This window comes from Hakea prostrata, chromosome 2 (assembly GCF_041222555.1).
Source record: "Hakea prostrata isolate BN-2017 chromosome 2, UWA_Hpros_2, whole genome shotgun sequence".
Lineage (NCBI taxonomy): Eukaryota > Viridiplantae > Streptophyta > Magnoliopsida > Proteales > Proteaceae > Hakea > Hakea prostrata.
Genome location: NC_142601.1, coordinates 7,915,809 through 7,923,061, shown reverse-complemented (window position 1 = coordinate 7,923,061; position 7,253 = coordinate 7,915,809). Strand labels below are relative to the sequence as shown.

Genomic DNA, 7,253 nt, shown 5'->3' with positions numbered 1-7,253 from the left:
GTCATTTACAATCAAATTGTGTTCTCTTACAAATTCCTAGAACCTAATGGTGAATAAAAACATAAACAAATCCGAATAACACGAAAATTTAACATAATCTACAGATCAATATGATGTGCTACATTTTACTAGTGAAGCTGATGAATTTTCACCATACATAAAAAAAATTAAAAAAGAAAACATTGTAATAGAGATTTCTTAAAACACCCAAATTGACATTACGCACTGTCCGAAGGAACTCAATCCAACTATCAACATCCTTCCTAAGGTATGTTTTGGATGACTTCAAAGTAAAAGAGGTCTTAGATTCAAACATTTGTCCCTCCATATATTTTTCCTCCCCTTCCTCCGATTCCCTGGCCATAAAGTAGTGTAAATGGTTCAGTTTGGGATGGTTTCAGTTTATGCTTAACAGTTTCAAGCTAAAAAGGACAAGCCTAAACATGAACCATTTGCAAAATAAAGATTTTGTTTCAGTTTCGATTTGGTGTGGTTTGGATCCGGGTTGACTAACGGTTTAGTTTCAGATTTGGCAGTTTTGAGACCGTTACCAACATGTTATCAAACCGTTATAGCCCATTTCAAATTAAAATTCATATGAACCTAAGATATTACCTCTTAGGTTTTACTATTCAAGCAGAGACTTTTTATGAGAACAAAAATTAGCATTAATAAAAGTAGGTAACATAACCCTAATCCGTCATAGTTATATACGTTATACTAGCATATCTCACTTAGTTAAATGTTTGCTTACTTGTGTAAGGAATGTCTCTACTTGGGGACAACCTTAAATTGTCGAGTAGCCAATCTAAAAATACAAAGAGTATATGTGAATTGCAGAAATGGAAATAGGCAATCATGTTTTGCTACCCACTTCTTTTGATCATGTTTACTATTTTAATTAGCCTTTTAGTAAATATGATAATGGATAACAAGTTTGAGTAGATAAACCTTATGGCATACATAGGAATAAAAGCTTTTGTTTCTCTCTTTTTTTTTTAAATGAGTTTATAATGGATTATAATGGGTTGAGAATTCAGTATAGTTGGGTCTTGGTGCATTTGGTTTGGGCTAATGGGTCACATATAGGTTGGCCAGTACCATTCTAAACGCTTTCGATTTTTTACCCCTCAGCCCGTACCCCCCCCCCCCAATTAAGCTTCTATTTAGGTGCTATAACAGTCTGGTTCAATTTAGTTTTAATGATCCAGTCTACGAGTAAACACCCCTAAGCTATAGGCCTACGACTGGTTTGACGATACAAAAAGAAATACTGAAGCCAGAGAAAGGAACACTGATACATACTTTGTGTAATGATTTTGATGGAAAAAACATTATATGTTGTGCACAGTAAATGTGCACAACAGTGCACTTATATGTCAAACAAGTAGTTAAATAGCTAATAAAACTTAAAAATTAAAAGAATATTAAAAAAAATTAATTTAAAATTAAATATTTAATCACATCCTTCTATTTAGGATAACAATGCATTGTTGTGCAGATCAAAGAAATTTTTTAGGTCTTGATGGTGTTGTTACAACATAAAAATGATGGTTTTTGTATTGTGTGGTAGTTGGTGTATTTGAATTGTAATGCTACTTTTTGAATTGCAGAAGTGCATTGTCGCGTTGCTGAAAAATTGGAATCACCTTTTCCGTTATAGAAAGGAACCACCACTATCATCGGTAAATCTTTCCTCTAACGGCTAGTATTCATTATTCAAAGACTTTTACTCGAATGATTCCACAACCCAAAAATGGTTTTTTTTCTTTCATCATTATTATTATAAAATTTAATATTTAATGAAAATAAGTGGTTGTAATTAGGCTGGTCATTTGATGGGCATTATATTCAAGAATCATATCATATATTTTCACAGATGTTTTACAATGATACGAATCTGGTTGTTTTCATAAAAGATTTTATTGTTGCCCATTTGGATTGTATTTTATTTTCAAGAATAGTTTTCTTTCTCGGACCAATGAAATAGTCATTTTGTCTCCTATGTTTGGGTGTCTATGCTCACCCACAAAATTCAACACCAATAATTATTCTTTTTTCTTTTTTTTTTTTTTTGTTATTTTACAAAAGTATGTAATTAATTTTTAGTGTTAGAACAAACGATTACAAATATAAATACACTTAACTATTAGGCAAAGAAAAAATTAATTAGTCTAAGAATGCAAAGAATTGACAACCAATCTATACAATGAGTTCTTTCCATAGGAAGTTAGAGTTCGAACTCCTTTAGGACTAGGGGTGAAGCACCGCCTATATTAATTACGTAAAAGCTACCATAAGGATGGAATCGAGATGCACGTAAGCAAGCCCAAATGATCCCTCAATAGATGAAAAAAAAATTCCCTCCAGAAAATAATAGTAATAGTATATCAATAAAAATTTGAATGTTGATATTACAATTTTTTATTTTTATTTTTTTGGGCTAAATTAAGAGGGATGTAGTAATAGCAATTTAGCACCTCCTGCCATGCAATATTCAGATTTTCGAGTTCGACCTATGCAAACATTAACTCTATGAACTACCAATGCAAGCATTGGCCTTATTGATATTACAGTCTTGATCCATGCTGCAATTGAGTGAAAGAAACCCTATTTTAGTGAAGAAAATGACAAAGTGGCAAAACCCTATCAGCATGGAGACTAGAAAGGATGGGTTGAAGCTCAAATTGGTAAATGATAGTAGCCTAGGTAGCTTAGTAGCGTATGTCTTTCCACCACAAATAAGTAGGGATTCTTCATATAAGATTTGATCCGAAAAAGAAATACTAAAATACACTCAAACCACTGTAAGGCATCAAGTCTATGGGGAAAAAAATCATCTGTTGTAAACATCTCTCTGCTGTACACAACACTGTATTTTTATACCAAATGATTGGTTGAGATTAAAAGGTTAATTTTAAAATTTTAAAATTCTTAATAATCTTGTATTTACTTTATTTTCTCACCCAATCATTTACTACTGTTCATAGCAAGACTTGTGCACAGCAAAGTTGTTTTCTTTATTACTTTTGACATTTTTTTTGGTTTTTTTTGTTTTAGTTAACAGTAAACAGATTTTATTCAGTAAAGCAAAATTTACGGCTCTATGTACATGATGATGAGCCGCAACTATTTATCATGTGAGAGCAAGAGCAGTTTTTTTTGTTTTGGTGGGGTCAAATGTGAGAGCAGATTGGAATCTCCACAGAGACGACGCATGCTTCCTTTCCCCAAAAAGGAGATTTCCCTGTCCACAATGATCCACAAAACAGTGGGTATGGAAAGAAAAGAAAGAGAGAAATCATTTTTCTTGGACAAGAGTTGGTTCCAGCAAGGCAGCAAGGCAGCAAGATCAAAGATCTAGAAGAGAGAGAGTGAGAGTTGTCAAAGAGAAGATAAGCCATTCATGCTAAAAAGGAGAGAAAAGTAAACAGAAGAAGATAATCACACTCACATGCAACGGTAAAGTGGAAATTAACCCCTTTTCTTTCTAGTGTTCTCTTTTCTTTCCCTTCCCTTCACTTCATTTTACTGGATTCTTCAAGAAATAAGATATAGTCAAAAATGTTGAAAAAACTAAGAATATAGAAAGCCAAAACCTTTCTGGTTTTACTTTACTTGCTTACCAACTAATATACTCAAACCCAATTGGTATTTCTTTTAGATCAGGATAACTTGTGAAAGCAACCTTCTACTACCTTTTTTCTCTCTCTCTCTCCTTCACTCTCCACCTCTCCTTCCCCAATTCCCACAGCCCCACAGTCCCACATACAACAAACTCACTCCATCAAAAGAAGACATGGAAATTGACTTCCACATTTAAACTTTTTTTCTTTAGCTTTCAATGCTACAGCATACATTGTCTCCTCCACTCCCCTCACTGATGATCCAGTGAAAAATGAATGAATGAATGAATTTCATTGTTTCTAATAAATCATTAGTCTCTGAACCTGGATGACTGACTCACAATTCTTCAATCTGATAGATACTATATTCTTACAATACTTCAACAAGCTCTACAGGTTATTGTGTCAATAAATACAAAAACAAACAATTGTTACAGTTTTATAAATATCATGGCAGTAAAAAAGAAAAAAAAAGAAAAGGAAAAACCAGGGTTAATTGCAATTAGACCAGTTCTCTACCTATGAAGCTGTGGCCAGAGGAGGAAGAGGAGGTGGAGAGGGTTATCAGCATTCCATTAATATCAGAAACACTATCCTGCAAGCTCAGCAACAGACTAGTAGTGTTGAAACTCATGGTTGGTTTTGATCTTGGAACCATAGGCACTTCAGTTTCACCCACTAACATCTGAACCACAGCTCTCATTGTAGGTCTAGCTAATGGGTCAGGGTGAGAGCAAATCAACCCCACCATGAGTACTCTTAGCATCTCTCCTTCATCAAATTGACCACCAAGTCTGCCATCAGCTGCACTCAGAAGCCTTCCTTCTCTGTGCAGACTCCAAACCCACTCAACCAAATTACTGCTCATCCCAACTTTCCCTACCCCAGTTGTCTCTTTCTCAATGGGTCTCCTTCCACTGGCCACTTCAAGTACTACAGCTCCAAAGCTGAACACATCAGTCTTCTCCGTTGCTCTACCTGTGAGCAGGTACTCAGGGGCCAAGTAACCCATTGTTCCTGCTGTTACAGTGGCATCAGGTGACTTATCATGCTCAACTTGTCTTGCCAAACCAAAATCCCCTAATCGGCCATTGAAGCCCTCATCAAGCATTATGTTGCTGGCCTTGACATCTCTGTGAATCACCTGGGTCTCACACTCCTGGTGTAGGTATGCAATTGCAGAAGCCACTCCCATCAATATCTTTCGCCGGTGGTGCCATGGGAGTAAGTAATTGGATTCAAACAAAGCCTTATCAAGGCTTCCATTGGGCATGAAATCATAGACAAGAAGAATTTCACCTTTTTCCTGACACCAGCCTTGGAGCTGTACGAGGTTACGATGCCTCAAACTCCCAATTAATCGAAAGCTCAGATAAGAACTCTGCCTTCCCCTGATCTCCACCATGACTACATCTTTTCACTGCGATCATAGCTCCAGTGTCTGGTATGATACCTTTGAACACAGTCCCAAATGCGCCATAGCCAATAATTCTGTCTGGATCGAAGCCCCTTGTTGCCAATCTCAGTTCTTTGTAGCTGAATTGTTTTGGAGTTTGGACAATATCCAGTGCCAAAAAAGACTCCCTTGTTCTGGGAGATTTGACCCTTTTAGAGAAAACCCAGATGAAAACACCAGCAAAAATGGCAAGAACAAAAGCTCCGGCAGTTACCACCCCTGCCACCGCCCCAGGCCGTTGCTTGCAGAGATGACATGAAGAGGACTTACTGGTCTTTACTGGTCCCGAAGACTTTGGAACTGAACCAGAAGGAGAAGGCGTTGGAGGTGGGAATTTGGAAGAATTAACCATTGGAGTAAAAGGAATAGGAGTTGTTTGTGGAGAGTAAGACGACACAGGAGGAGAAGACGCAGAAGAACTACCAAATGAAGAAGAAAAGCTCCACCATTCCACATTGTGGATCTCTGTACTCCCCTGAGTCGAAGCAGAGAAACCCACGAACATGAAATCCTTGACGAACCGATCCAAATCGATAATGAACGATAAAAGTGGATCTGCCGGTCGGATATTCGAGTAAGAGACAGAGATGTTGAAGAGATGGGTGGAGCCATCGTAATCAATCCAAGCATTGACGAGATCTCCGCTCTTAAGATCGACTTCGACGGCGTCCAAATCACCAACCTGAGTAGAAATCATACTGTTTAAATCGAAACCCACATGATTTCCGTTAATGTCATTGAACTCTACGTCCATCAATGTATCAAATTCAACGGCAACATAACCAGAGAGAGAACCCGTACTATTCCCCAAACCCAGAAACCCCCCGGCCTCGCCGATCGTGTCATCGTCTGGTGAGAGAAGGAAGGTTAGGCCTCCACCGATCGAAGATGGGTTGAGATTGCTAACAGATAAGGTAAAGAAGGTGGAGAACGAAGCAGGTAATCCAGTACCCATCTGGCGAAATCTGATGGGTTTGTTGTACAAGACCTTTCCGGCGCCGGAATAAGGAACTCCTACATCACGAGTGAGACGAATGGTGCCATTCTTCAAATGGGCATCTCCCAGTAGTTTCAGATTGCTTAGAGGTAACGTGTTGAAGTCGAATTCAGTCGTTTCACTCGCTGTTTCGACTCCAATGGCGGAAAATCCAAGTGAGAGAATCAGGCACAGAAGATGAAACAAGCAAATCAACATAGCTAATGTCGCCGGCAACCCATTACAGAACAGAATTTTAATTGGATTTTCTGGTACGGTGAGATTCCAGGATTGCACTGTGCAGATTATTCACTGTCACCCACAAACCACAGCCGCCTCAATGGAGAGCGGAGAGAGAGAGAGAGAGAGAGAGAACAGATTTAGTGCATCGTTTGCTTTGAAGGGCGAGAATCTTAAGGAAAACTAGGACAGCTGTGTGATATGGAGACAAGTGTCCATCTCCAACGGTTAAATTTTGGGTATTTGGAGAAAGAAAGAAAGAGATGGATAATATATATAAAATCTTCAATTTCTAATAATTCTCCATTACTTTCCTTAACTACTGAAACAAAGACGTGTACCAAGAAAAAAAACTACTGAAACAGAGACTGAACACACTGAACGAAGAGATTCTCTGAGTTGGGTTTTAAGGATTAATGAATGTTAAATCAATAGAGGGCGATTAGGACAAAGCACGTGAGTTCGTCAGCAATTACAAGAAGGATTTGACAATTGAGCTACACAGTCCTCCATTTTCCACATAATAATTAGTGTTTTATAATGGTTGGTGCTTGTAGAATACGCAGAGTGCACCCTACGCATCCCCTTCTTCTCTAGCCCATACCATGATCCCCCTCATGAATCATGCTCTTTACTTGCACTTCGATTTGCTGTGCCCATGTAAGCACTAACAGCTAAAATCATCTCTTATGGGTAGAAATCATATCACTAGGGTATTAAATTTGGAATTTGGATTTATCTTTAGGGTAAAAGTTAGTGTTATCTTCACATTTATTTACCATATAATAACGGTTAAATCTATCTATGAAAATTGTTAAATGAATTAGAGATGAGACCTTCAATGGAAAACATATAGGCCACACCTTTATTATATGGAGAAAAGACATGAGAGAACAAGATCTTCAACTCTGACGAATTGAAGATCCGTCCTCTTAAATTTGTGTATCATGAAAAA

At 37.6% G+C, this 7,253-nt stretch overlaps 1 pseudogene; it reads right to left on the bottom strand.

Moving 5' to 3' along the window:
* Window positions 1-3,803: 3,803 nt before the first annotated feature.
* Window positions 3,804-6,647, bottom strand: LOC149023577 (L-type lectin-domain containing receptor kinase VIII.1 pseudogene; annotated as a pseudogene).
* Between the last annotated feature and the right edge of the window lie 606 nt (window positions 6,648-7,253).